At 46.7% G+C, this 12781-nt stretch overlaps 1 long non-coding RNA gene across 2 annotated transcripts; it reads left to right on the top strand.

The window, feature by feature from the left end:
• Positions 1-3453: 3453 nt before the first annotated feature.
• LOC137858506 (uncharacterized) lies at positions 3454-10827 on the top strand. Of its 2 annotated transcripts, XR_011097791.1 has the most exons (4): positions 3454-3688; positions 4420-5280; positions 6744-7431; positions 8259-10827. It is a non-coding gene; the product is annotated as an uncharacterized lncRNA (long non-coding RNA). The 2 variants fall into 2 exon arrangements; XR_011097794.1 differs by lacking the exon at positions 4420-5280 and having other exon boundaries at positions 3504-3688; positions 8259-10820.
• The last annotated feature ends 1954 nt before the right edge of the window (positions 10828-12781 follow it).

The raw sequence follows: 12781 nt of genomic DNA, 5'->3' as shown, positions 1-12781 counted from the left end.
AGCACCTCTCTCTGCCTGGAGGGGGAGAACTTCGAGCTTCATTGAGGACTTGGACTAGAACTTAGACGAGGACTTTCTATCCGGACATCCCAGAGCACGCTGCAGGAATAGGCTGTCCCTGCTGTCAACTCAGTTTTGCAGAGGAGAGGCCAAACTGGAGCACAGCTGTGTCGTTTTCTAAGGGCCAGCAGCAGTACAAAAGCAGAGACCTGGTCTCCTCCCTCTCATGTACCGCTCCCTGAAGAGGTCTTCTTCTCTAGCAGAGCACAGAAGAAACTTAGAGAGAAACTGGTGGAGGCAGAATGGCTGAAGAAGTGATGCTGGAGTTGGAAAGAATTTCTGGGAGTGATGTTGGAGTTGAAATTTCTGGGGTTGTCTGTGCTCTCCGCTGGGTGGAGAATGGAGGGCGCAGCCACACATGGTGCTGGAGGTCAGGCCCTGACACCCCACCTGGCTGGGCTGGGAGCAAACTGAGCTCAGCACGATGCTTTAACTTCCCAGCAGCATCCCTGAACCAATCCTGGTGTGGATGCTTTGCTCACACGCTGCAGGTGAGTGACCGGCAGGCAGATATACAGAAAGAGGAGATGTCAGATGGCTCGTGCACCTTAACCCAGGGCTCAAAGCAGTGCTTCAATGCAAAGTGCAGAGAAACATCTCCAAAGAGCCAAAGGAAACAGTGAGAATTTGAATGCACAGAATTGCTGCTCTAACATCTTCCCTTTTCCCTGTTCTTGGGCCCCCGCACACTTTCTTCAAGGGAGCGGACTCGCGGGCACCTCGGAGAGCATTTGCAAACATCCCCCCCTCCCCCTCGCCTTTCTTTTTATTGCCTCGCTTCTACCTGTAATGAAAAAAGGTCCCCGCTGTGGTCAGACTCTGTGTTGTTTGATTTCAGCACGGATCGCGGTGATGAGGGCTTACCGGCGGCCTTTTGTGTGTGTTTAACGCTGCAGCTGCCGGGGCGAGGGGAAAACTCAGCAGACTGAGCAAGACGGTCTAAATACTAATAAAGTCTAAGGGTGATTGGAAGGAACGGGAATGGGAAAGCCCACAATCCAGGTAATTAAGCTGTAAAGCCCACAGGGGAAGGGCTGTCACCAAGTCATCTGATGTGGGATGAAGACCAAAGCACAGTGTGATTCTTTGTCTCTTAATCCCCTCCTCCGCTCCCCAGCACGTTCTTATTTCCCTATAAAGTCTTTATACGAAAGGTGGAAAAAAAATGATTAAAAAAAATCCTGAAGGATAAATCTTGTAATTCAGAGCACTGAACAGCTGGTAGTTTAAAGCACAGAACAGCAGTTTAGTGATTAATTTACCTCTTTAAAATGCTGAACAATACAACGCAATAAAATATAAAATTCCATTTTGTATGGCCTCCTTCAAACCCACCGTATCCTGGAGTGCCGTCTGAAGTTAAAGTGCAGCTACAGAGTTAAATAATCAGTAGCAGCAGAAGGGAGAGGCATAAAGAGAGATGTGCGAGCAATAGAAAGACCTGCTCTTCAGGAACCCCCCTCCAGCCCATTTAATTTTACTGAAAGAGAGTAGCCTTGGCGATATTTTTTTTTTATTTTTTTTTTACATATTGATGGATTTTCGCCTCGCGTGCCCTTTCCCTCTCCTTCCATCTCGCACAAGCGTCCCCGCGCTGCTCCTGCTGCTGCTGCTGCTGCTGTTGACACTCCCTGGTGGCACCAGCGTGCAGCTGATACCGCCGCAGGCTCGCCGAGGCTGGAGAGCTGCCAGATCCCCACTCTGCCTCTCCCCCCGCCTCGTCATTAAGCATTACCTCCGGTGGAGGGTTTGCTCCCCGACCACCACCGGAGGAGGTGCTGCCCCATTTGTCCTGTTTCCACGTGCGACCCGCCGTGGATTCGCATCGGCAATTTGCGGCCTGTCTGGAGACACCGAGGGATGAAGTTCAGCCCTCCTGCAGAGATAGCTGTGACTGGCACGCCAGCGACAGGGAGCCCGTGTGCGTGCGTGCATGCGAGTGTGTGTGTGCGTACAGAAGAGAGAGATAAGAGAGGTGGAGGGGAAATCGGGCGGATAATGATGTGGGTTACGGGGAGAATTGCATTAGCGTGAGGCACACGTGGGCAAATTCATCCCCGGCGTAACATCGCCGAGCTCCCTGAGACAACATCAGGGATTCATTTTTGCCCACAAAAATCAGAAGCCAGCCTAGCCTCATTTGTCAAACACAGCGCAAAGCAGAGGCTTGGGGAGCCCCCTCTGGGGTGGGGGTGGAGGGTTCTGCATGTTTTGGGAACCCTTCGTGTCTGCAACATTCAGGTTTCCTGAAGTAATGCGCTGCTTGTCGATGTTTTCCTTCTTCCACTGGGTAATAATAAGGGAGTTAGTTAGCAGACAGATGCTAAACCCGCTCTTACTGCATTTAGCATTTCAGAATAATGAATAGATTTGCAAATGATGTTTCAAGGCTGCTTCTTTTTCAAACAATGACATCGCTAATGTTCCCAGCTCTTTTGACTTCGCGATTGTCTTCTTCAAACAGTGAAATATTACAATTAGCTTTCTGGGGAGGGCAGAGGGGAAATGTCGTTTTAAAGTAATTTCAAGAAATGTCTTTTAGAGGAAAGAGTACGTGCTGGTAAACAATCTGCCTGAACTCCCTGTCGAGTCACACCGTGCTGGTGGCACTGCTCTGCATTTACACCTGAGCAGCTTGGGAGCCGCCCTTCTGACTTTGGTGGAGCGATTCCTTCTCCAGTGGGCTTTTACCCAAGCGCCAGCGAGCCCAGGCTCTGGCCCTGACACCACAAAGCAAGGCTGCCAGCTTACCACACAACGTGGAATTTATCTGAACTCTTATGTATTCAGCGCAAAAAAATCTTGACAAATCTCATCCCGGGGTTTTGAAGGTCACCCTCCCCAGAGCCAAGCTGCAGCCGGCAGCTCAAAAGGCACCTTGTGCTTTTCAAAGCCTGACTGGTGCTTGCCGCTCCTGCTCTCGCTCCCTCTCTCCCCGCTAACCGATCTTTAATATGGATCTAATTCTGACTACATTGCAGCGCGGCGAAATCACATTAGGCAGCGCAAGGAGACTCGCAGCCCCTTCAAGCATGATAAACTTGTGATTGCTTCCCCGAAGCTCTAATGAGCCCGCGTGGGCTGGGCGTGATGGAGAGCTGCCGGGGCGGCTGGCAGCCCGGCTGCGTGCGCTGCAGAAGGGGCTGCACCACCTCCTCCTTCGGCTTGCTGTCTGCAAAGATGCTTGTAAATGCCTTGAGCGTAACCCAAAGAGCAGGAGAGCGCAGCTTTCCCCTCCCGCACCGTGGCTGGGTGGGCAGCAAGAGCAGTGCCAGCAGGGACCCTCGCCTCACCTTGCCTTGCCTTCCTTTTCCCTTCCCTTGCCTCTCTCTCTCGGGGAGCAGAGCTCAGGGCTTCGTGGCACTCGCGGGTGAGCCGGGCCGAAAGGTTGCTGCAGAGGTGGGATGGCTGAAGGATTGGTTGGCACAGAACGGCGCTTATCTCTTTAAGAAATGGAAATGAGGTCTAATTAGCATATACTGGTTGCAATTAGCATATAAGTCCCGTTCAGGGACTTGGAGGAAGGAAAAGGACCAAGCAGCAACTTAATGGGATTTTATTAGACAAAATTAGCCACCACTGAACAGTCATAAAAATATCTAAATTATTAGTAGCTCGGCAATTTATCGTGAGTACTTCCTGGACATGCTAATATCTATTGGATCCGCACCGTGCCTGCTAATCACAAAAACAAACTGTGGGACAAGTATAATCTATCTGCTGTGTGTTGTTATGCTATTGCAGGCACGGTGTGACAGCTTTATACAAATATATGTGTGTGTGCGTGCGTGTGACTTGGTTTGAGGGGTACGTTTTGGCTAGCGCCTTATGAGTTATGTAAATAGGATACGTCCGAGCAGAAATGATGAACTGGTTGCTGGAGAAACAATCTCACCTGCAATATTGGGGGGAGAAGAGGGAGCTGAAACGTACAGCTGTTGTTGAGTCAGAATATAATGCAAAACCCCTATGGTCGTGGCAATCAGGTGCACTCAGAGTCCGAAAGAAAAGCCTTTCTGTGTAAGACGGCGTTCTCTAGAGACAAAAAGGATTCAAAAAAACACTCAGATGTATGTATTTTTAACAGAATCATGCTTTCCTTCATCCTCGCACAGGTTTAATGCTCTTTTTAATGAGCACAGACTACAATATCTGCTTTAGGTGGGGCCCAGTCTTTGTCTCTGTCTCTCAGTGTGATCAGCTGGGGTTGGATGCTATGGAGGTGATGTGGTGAAGAACCAACATTTTTAATTTATAGTGAGAGGTCAGGCAGGCTGACCCAAGGTGGGATCTAACAGAAAGTTTGCTGTGAAGATAGGAAAAATCCCAATGATAAGAATAATTATGTCTCTTGCCAAGCTCCTCGCTCGGTGTTTGAAGAAAGAAGTAGTTCCTGCGAGCCTCGTCTACTGAACCAAAGTGGGACTTCTGTGCTGGGTCCAGCAGAAACTTATCTAACTAGTAGGTGCGGGTGCTGTGGCACTGTGAGTGGGATGGCACCAAGGATTCTCCTCCTTAGCTTTTTATGAAGCGGTGTGGAAGTGTCCCAAACATCGCAAGGGGCAGCTTGAGTTCTTGATACACGGCCATGGCTGTGTTTACTGAAAGCAGGACCAAAGGACAACCAGGGAAACACAGTAATGCGCTCCTTAGGGGTCAGGTTCCTAGTGTTTATTTATAAGTGGTGCATTTTGTTACGTTATATATGTGCGTAACTCTATATAAAAGGTCAGGTTTGTCTTAGCTTGGCAGAAGAATTGTAGAGGCTAATTTAACATAAGATTAGAAAAAGAAAAAAATAAAACAGATAAAAGTAATCTTAAATGGTTGGTATAGCCCACCCTGCTGCCCATTTTGGAACAGGATTTTGAACAACTTCTACATTTCGTCTGTTTGATATGTTCAGAGCACGGTGAGTGTCTCTGAAATGTTGACTGTGGTGCCTGATGAGGAGCCCAATTTACATATTCTCAATTTAATCTAAAGTAGGTGCTAATTGATTACTGCTGAATGTCAGCACGCTCTGATTATCTGTTCAAGATGCTCTGGAAAAAGAAAAAAAAAACTACAACCCGGAGCTGCAAGTACAAAGAGGGGGGTTGAATTCAGTACACCATGGAAAGACTGTTTACTCTTTTACCTGATATTACATAAAGGTTTTAATTATCCCGGCCAGAAGCTGTTGAGTGACTACTGCTTTGCCATGTCCTTCCACAGCAGGTGAGACGAATACAGGATTGTCCTTGCTTTCTGTCCTGGATGATTTTTTCTCAACTTAGACATCTTTTCTAGAGTTTTTTTCCCCCATCTCTTCTCAACGCTGTCCTGAACAGCTTCAGATTTTAAACCTGAATTTCCTTTCCCTGACTCTGAAGGCACAGTGTAAGGTTAGAGAAGGAAGGTTGACCTTACGTTCAATGTGCCGTGCTGGATTTCAGGAGTCTGTAGTTAATTCCAAAAAGCTGCCTGTAGTTAATTAGTTAATTCCAACCCTGCATTCAACTTGGGCAAATAGTAAATTAATTTTTTTTTGGGGGGGGAAGAAGATATGGGCAAATCCCGTATCTTCTTTACATCTCTGATTTCTCTTTCATGACTCAGCTGTCTTGTCTTTGTAGGTAGCAAGGAACGTCTCCCACAATGCACGTATATGAGGCTTATCATGAGGAAGCCTCAATATTTAGCTGGAAACACGTAGGCTGATGTAATAGGGCCAATCAGACAGTCCTGTACAGGTTTATTACAGCTTCCTGACCCTCCTACCTCATCTTGGGACTCCTCTCTTCCGCTGAAACCCGAGCTTTTAAAGATTGTTGTTTCTCTGGGTTTGGTGAGCTTTCTTAACTGGGCACCAAGCCCAGCTTTAATCTGTTTACATGCTTTGTAGCATGCCAGATTCTGTACCTGGAGGTAGGTATATATCTACTATTTAAATAAATACCTACACTCTGCATGTGCAATAAATCACCAAGAGCAAAAATAAATAATAATAATAATAAAAAACAGCTGACCTAGATGTAGTGAAGAAATGCTCTCTTACTGTTCTCTTTATTTATTTATTTATTTATTTTCATTTTTGTGGCTAGCTACAATTAAGTAGCAAATTGCTGTTTCTTTGGGTCATGGTAGGATTAATCAACAACACTCCAGCGAGGCCATTTTTTCCTGGCTCAGTGTTGGCATGTGGGGCTATTTCCCCAGTAGAAGTGCCTTCCAGTTTAAATCCTGTCATGCAGAAAGCTTTTTCTTCGTGCATGCTCTCCCCCTGTGGTTTCCACAGGAGCTCTGCCCTCCAGCTTTTCCAATTCAGCATTCACGGTATGAACTTGTGTGTTTGGGAAGCTGCCAGGGGATGGGGAGCTGAGGCAGCAGCCAGTGCCGTGTGGAAGTGTTGGGTTTTTTATTACTTCTGAGCAGTTAATCTCCATTAGATTGCCCAGCTCCTGTTATGCATCTCTGGTATGGATAAAGGGCTGGGTAGGAAATGCTGTCATTAGGAAATTTCCCTTTCTGTTCTGGCTGTTAAGGGCTGAATGCTTAAATGCTGTTTAGGTCTCTCACGTAGTGGCTCTAAAACTATTACGATTTTTTTTTTTCCTTAATCTTGCAGTACTTCTGCCTCCTGCCATGCATGCATTTCTGATGTGCTTTGCCCTAACCCAAACACTTGTCTCTGCTTCCAGGTCTTACATCTCCCCTAGATGGAACAACCCAAATTGCTTAGAGCCCGGTGAAAGCACTGCTGCATCCCTAAGTCCAGCAAAGTCGGCTCTGATCCTGTCTGCAGCTGCCCCTAGCTCTCCCTCATAGCAGGTTTTTGCATCCTGTCTCTGCCTTACAACCCACTCCTCTTGGTGTCCCCAGCTCCTTGTCACACTGCCATACTTCCATGGTGCCCAGGTGTAGGTATGGGGACCTGCTTCCACCTTGCCCCTGGCCAAGCCATCGGGGCTGTTTTTTCCCCAGGGACATGAGGCACAGATGTGCCTGGGATGGTGTTGTTCCTGTCCCTGCTCAGCTCGAGTCATCAGGAGAAGATGAGCCATTCCTCACCAGGAGGGACACCTCCACCAGGTCTCAGCCTTTGGTCCTGCTCTCCCGTTGTGCCCAGAAGCACAAACCCCGTGGCTGATGGAGCTGGGAGAGCAGGGAGAAGAGCAGAGCAGAGGGCTCGGTAGTGACTCTCCCCTACTCTCCCCATCCTCATCTCCATGCCTGCTCCCCTGGGTGACCTGCCTGAGTCTGGAGACTGCATCTTTGTAGGGACCCCAGAGAAGGAAGCCCGTAGCCCTGGGCACAGAATGGCTCCGTGGGCTGGGGAAAGCCCCATGCTTCCTCTGTGCTCCCAGCCATGAGGAGTGTGCTGCGAGGGTACGTACCCTCTTCCTAAAGCCATTTTCCTACCTTCCTTCTGGACCTTATTCCCCTTTAGCAGGGACATCTCAACAGGCCCTGTGCAGCATCCTGTGTCCTCCCTTTGTCTCGGCAAGGCGATGTCTCCACGTGCTGCCACACCTCGCTTTTCATTTGTCCCCTTTCTTTCCATCCCTTTTCTCTCCCCTTCTCTCTCTTTTGCCTCTTGCATGCCCTTCTCCCAGCCTCCTTAACCCCCTGATGACTTCTCCTGTCTCCCTGCCACATTCCCTCTCTTCCCCCATGTCCAGCATCCCCTGTACCTTCTCTTGTGTTTGGACCCCTTTGTTCCTATGGTTGTCTGTCAGTGAGGCCTTCATTTTGAAAGCAAATCAAAGGCAGTCTGTTGTGAGAAGATGGAGAAGTGGCGAAATTACTGGCAATAAGAGGAAACCGAGATTAGAAAAAAGCATTTATTTTTGTCTCTCTCTCTTTTTCTTTTTCTGGCTGTGCCAGAGAAATATGCTGTGTAGATTTTTCTTTTCTCATCGTAGGGAAGACCCGTTCCTGTTTTATCACAGGGAAAAACAATTCAGTAAAAATGGGAGCATGCCATATATCGCGATTGTAAAATGCTGCATTAGAAGAATTAGTACAAATTTCAATGCCTAGGTGATGATTTCAACAAAATACCAGGCAGAAATTGCTGGAAAGCGTAATTAATAATTAGTTATTATCCTATAACCATCACAATAATTAATGTGCAGTGTTTTGCTTCACCAGTTGTTTTTTTTTTTTTTATAAAAAGTATTTGATTATTTCTGCCTTCACGGTGTGAATTTCAGGTGGTGAAAATGAGTTGCTTTGCACCGGTAGATCTACTGAATATGCAATGAACAATCCCGCAGCAGCCAGGAGCCCCAGCCAAGACGGAAGATGAGACGGTGAGCTGGGAAACAAAGGTGAAGGGGAGAGGCAATGAAAGCACAGCGCTCCGTACAATAGCTAAAATACGAATCTCCAGGGACTTCGAGATATTGCATGAACATCAATTTCGCATGCCTATTGTCTGAGTGGTATTAGTGTGTGTAGGACTCCCCGCCCCCGTCTCTCCGAGCGAGGGGAGCATCGTGGCAGATCAGGAAATGGCGTAATTGAATCAGCTCCACCACACGACGAGGTTGCAGACCGGACGGGACGAGGCACTGAAATGGCCAGGTGTTGCGAGCACCTTGGCATCCCCCCACCCCTAAATTACTTCTGCGAGTAAAGGATGCGGGATGTAAACTGCAGCGGGAGACAGTCTGGTCGTGGGTTTCATTAGTGGTCCCTTTTGCCATCTGTGAGACTTCACGGCTAAGGAGCCGGATGAAAGAGCTTTCTAGAAAATTCTTCAGAGGAAATACAGCTCAAAAATGCGAGTCATGCTTAGGCTGTTTATGGAGAGTTTATTTTGTGCTTAGGAGTAAAACAAAATGCCAGTCGCTCACAGCTGTTGGCACGGTGAGATAACACAAGTCAGAGCACACAGCCGCAGGTTGGTGGGGTACTCTTCCCATCCCTCGCTCCCCTTTCGCCCCGACATAAAAGTTGACAATTAGTTTTTACTGCACATACATGAAGGGAGATACATGCTTTGGCCTCTGTGTGAGAGCAATAATTCTCTTAAATTGATGTGTCAGCGAACTAAAACTCAATATTTTTTTCGCACAGTGTATTTTGCAGTCAGAGGACCTTCACTAATCGGAATAAAGCAATTTGGCTCCCTGTCATTGCTCACTGAAAACATATGAGCTGGTTGGCACGTATGGCCTCCCAGATTTATCAGTGTCTCCCATCTAGTGCATGGGAGGTTCAGGGCTGCAGCTCAGAGAGGAGTGAATTTTTATGAATGCTTTTTTCCCCTCCCTGAGAATTCCCAGAGCTAGATTTATTCCTCAGTTTCAGAAATGTTTTATTTATTGTCCGCATCCCATATCCTCTTTAGGTCAAATCGAAGTCATATTTTACATTTTTGATTTGTATTGCTATGTCTTTATTGCTTTGCTCATTTAGAAAGAAAAAAAAAAAAAAAAAGCACAGCCCCAAATCTGGGAGAAGTACTATTCCCATGGCTCTCCTTTTCTTTAGTACCACGATATGAACACACTCAGCTGTCCTTTCAGTGGGACCCGCATAAAAAGGTCTTGCTGCATCTTCCATCAGGTTCACCAAGGGCCAGCTTTGGTGCCGTGTCTTTGTCACACTGCCTTTGAGGAAGCCCTCACCTTGCTCCCAGCTGTCCTGGTGCAGCTTACAGCAGTGCTCTGCCAGGACAGGTGGGATACCCGTGTTTTAACAACCAGCCTGTGCAGCCTGATGGCACCAAAATGTGCCCTTTTCCCCAGCCTCCCTGGCCATGTACGCCGCCTGGCACAGGGCTGGGACCTGTACCATTGGCACCATCGCAGTGATGATCCTGTGTCCATGGTGATGGCACCCAAGGCCTTGTTCTTGTCCTCTATAGATGAGCTCAGTGTTGAGAGCTCAGGATTTGCCACAGATGGGTCCGAAAGCACAAGCAGTGCTCCAGAGGGAAACAGGAGGGAGAGGGGGCTGTCCTGTGCACCCCTTTCAGCCCTTCCCTGGAGGTGACCTGCTGGTCTCAGCAGCCAGCAGAGGACCTGCTATCCTTGGTTTCTCCAGCCTTTGTTCCCATCCAGCCTTGGCGTGTTGTGGAGGGAATGCTAAGAGGAGTGGTTAATAACCAGAGAAAAATGGCCCAAGCCTTTGGAAGTCCATTTATCCTTTTAATCACACTCTCTCTAACGAGCTATATTTTTCTTACTTATCATTTCCTTTGTTCGTGCCCATTACAGTGTTATTCACAATTTTAGCTCAAACAATACCTCTTAAATAAGAGGATAATATTAAGTGCATCAGCACAAGGAGGGGAAGCTGCTTTTAAAAACTGAAAGTACTGCTTGATTTCCACTTTCAAAGCATTTAATTTCACCTGGTCCACACTTTTAATATTTTCCAATAAAATAACTAGATGGGGGCACATTAAAATGGTCTCAGTTGAGCTGTTTTAATAAAAGGAGAAAGTTTAAAGAGCTCGGCCATGGATGAAAAGCTATTTAAAGCAAGCGGGTTGGATATTTCTGGCATGGATGCATGAGGTATCCGTCTCCACCTCTAATTAAAAGGTCTATATTGTTCAGCTCTACATGACAGACATATTGAAGACCCAGGAGACTGCCATGTTGTCCTGTGTTGCTTCCCACTCTTGTAGTGATCCTGCCTGCACTCCCGGGCAGTTTGGTGATTTGGGCTTTGCACCTCACAGTCCTGCCAGCCTGGCAGGGCAGCTGTACCCGCAGCGAGCGAGTTCCCCTGGGTTACACTGAGCTCCTGGAAAAATGATGCCGTCTTCTTGTGGCAAAGCAGAGTCCAGAACTGGGAACACACCATTAATGACACAAATAAAGGTTTTTCATGGGTCTTTCCATGCAAAATTTTGCCAGTGGCGTTTCAAGAGGGATTATGTTGACAGACAAAAAAGCAAATGGGTCCCTTTCTTGCAGCCATTGGCCTACCAGTACCATCAAGGATCTGGATTTGCTAGAAAAAGGAGCAGGTAAGGTGGTTTATCTACCTGAGAAGTTCCCAGTCTGTGGGATTCTGCTAAAAATGAAGCTGAAGACGTGGCCTGTGCTAGATATGACTTGCAACCCCACAATCCTTTATGAGATGAGACCACAGGTTTGTGGATTGTGAAGCAGCTAGAATGCTCTCTGATAATTTCCAACTCTACAAAAAGAGGCACCAAAAATAATCTTTCTTACTTTTTGAAAACCTGACTTAGAAAGGCTTTGAATGACGAATAGGTACCTTGCTATTTTGCTATGCATAACCATTGTGTACAAACAGGTGAAAAGTGTACATAGTGTTTTAAGGTACAGGTGTCTCAAAGTATGGAAGCACAGTTCTTGCTGGACTTGGGCAGGGAGAGAAATATGTGCATGATTATAAACCCACACGGGACTCCTATGAATTTTGCTTTCACTGAGGGTTTCCTGGTGAAAGAGGTTGGGAATTTCCCCCACAAGGTTTCCTCTTCTCGTATGTAAACACCTAATGCAAAGCAAGATGCTGTCTGTAGGTGATGAGACATCCTTTGTGTAACTGCAAAGAAACAGTATTAGTATTCTCATAAAATGCAATTACTGTCTAGGAGGAATACTCTGATGGCAACAGCAGCATTAGAAATCTTCACAGACAAAGGAACTAATTAATTCTGGTATCAAATAAGAAGTGTGGGTAGTTAATTATTTTAAACCCCATTTCACAGCTAGGTGTAGGAGCAAGTAGGACTGTGTATGTCAGTGATATTATAGAAAGAAAAATCAGATGACTGGTGTGATGCTAGACAACCAAGTGAACAGCAGAGGTGAGGACTTGGACATTATCAGATTCCAGTTTGATCTTGTGTTTATTAGGTCATACTAGATCTTGAAGACTACCTGAGTATTGGATATATTTTTGCCAGCCATTTCAACTGCATGTTATCTCCTTATGGTTTTTAATCATATCTTTTAAGACCAACATTTGTTGTCAAAAATTTTAACAATGTACAACAGGTTACATTTTAATGGGGAGCCCAAAGCAACCTGAGGTGTGTTTGCTCCTCCTCTTTCTAGTCTTATTGCTTCTGGTGCAAACCCTCACAGGATAAGGACACTGGGAATGTTAACACAGACAAAATATTGTTGGGATTTTAACCACACCATCAAGAAAAAGTAGCTTATGACTTTGCCTGTGTTGGCATCTCTGAGAAGAGCTGCACTGGTATAGGAACCTGTGGGACAATTTCTCTGAAAGTACAGGAGGCAGGAGAGAAGAAAGGAAGGGTAGAGTCACAACGTTTGAAGCAGGTAGGCATCTCTGGAGATTGCCTAGTCCCAGCCCCCTTGATCAAATCAAAGCCACCTAGAGTAGGTTGTTCAGAGCATGTCCAGCCAAGTTTTGAATATCTGCAGGGATGGGGACCCCACAAGCTCTCTGGACAACCTGCTGCAGTGTTCAACCACCCCTACAGCAAGATAAACTTTTTCTTGTGTTTTAATGGAATAACCAGAATTTTAGTTTGTGCCCGTTGCCTCACCTTGTCACTGGGAACCACAAAGAGCCTGGCTCTATCTTACACTTCACATCAGATACTTATACCTTTTGATCCCCTCCAAGCCTTCTCTTCTCCAGACTGAGCAGTCTCAGTTCTCTTAATGTCTCCTCATATGAGAGATGCTCCAACTTCTTAATCATGTGCATGGCCCTTTGCTGGACTTGCTCCAGTATGTTGCTATTTCTCTGGCGCTGGGGAGCTCAG

The sequence above is a fragment of the Anas acuta genome, chromosome 1 (assembly GCF_963932015.1).
Source record: "Anas acuta chromosome 1, bAnaAcu1.1, whole genome shotgun sequence".
Taxonomy (NCBI): Eukaryota; Metazoa; Chordata; class Aves; order Anseriformes; family Anatidae; genus Anas; species Anas acuta.
The sequence above is the reverse complement of the archived record's forward strand: the minus strand, read 5'-3'. Positions and strand labels throughout refer to the sequence as shown.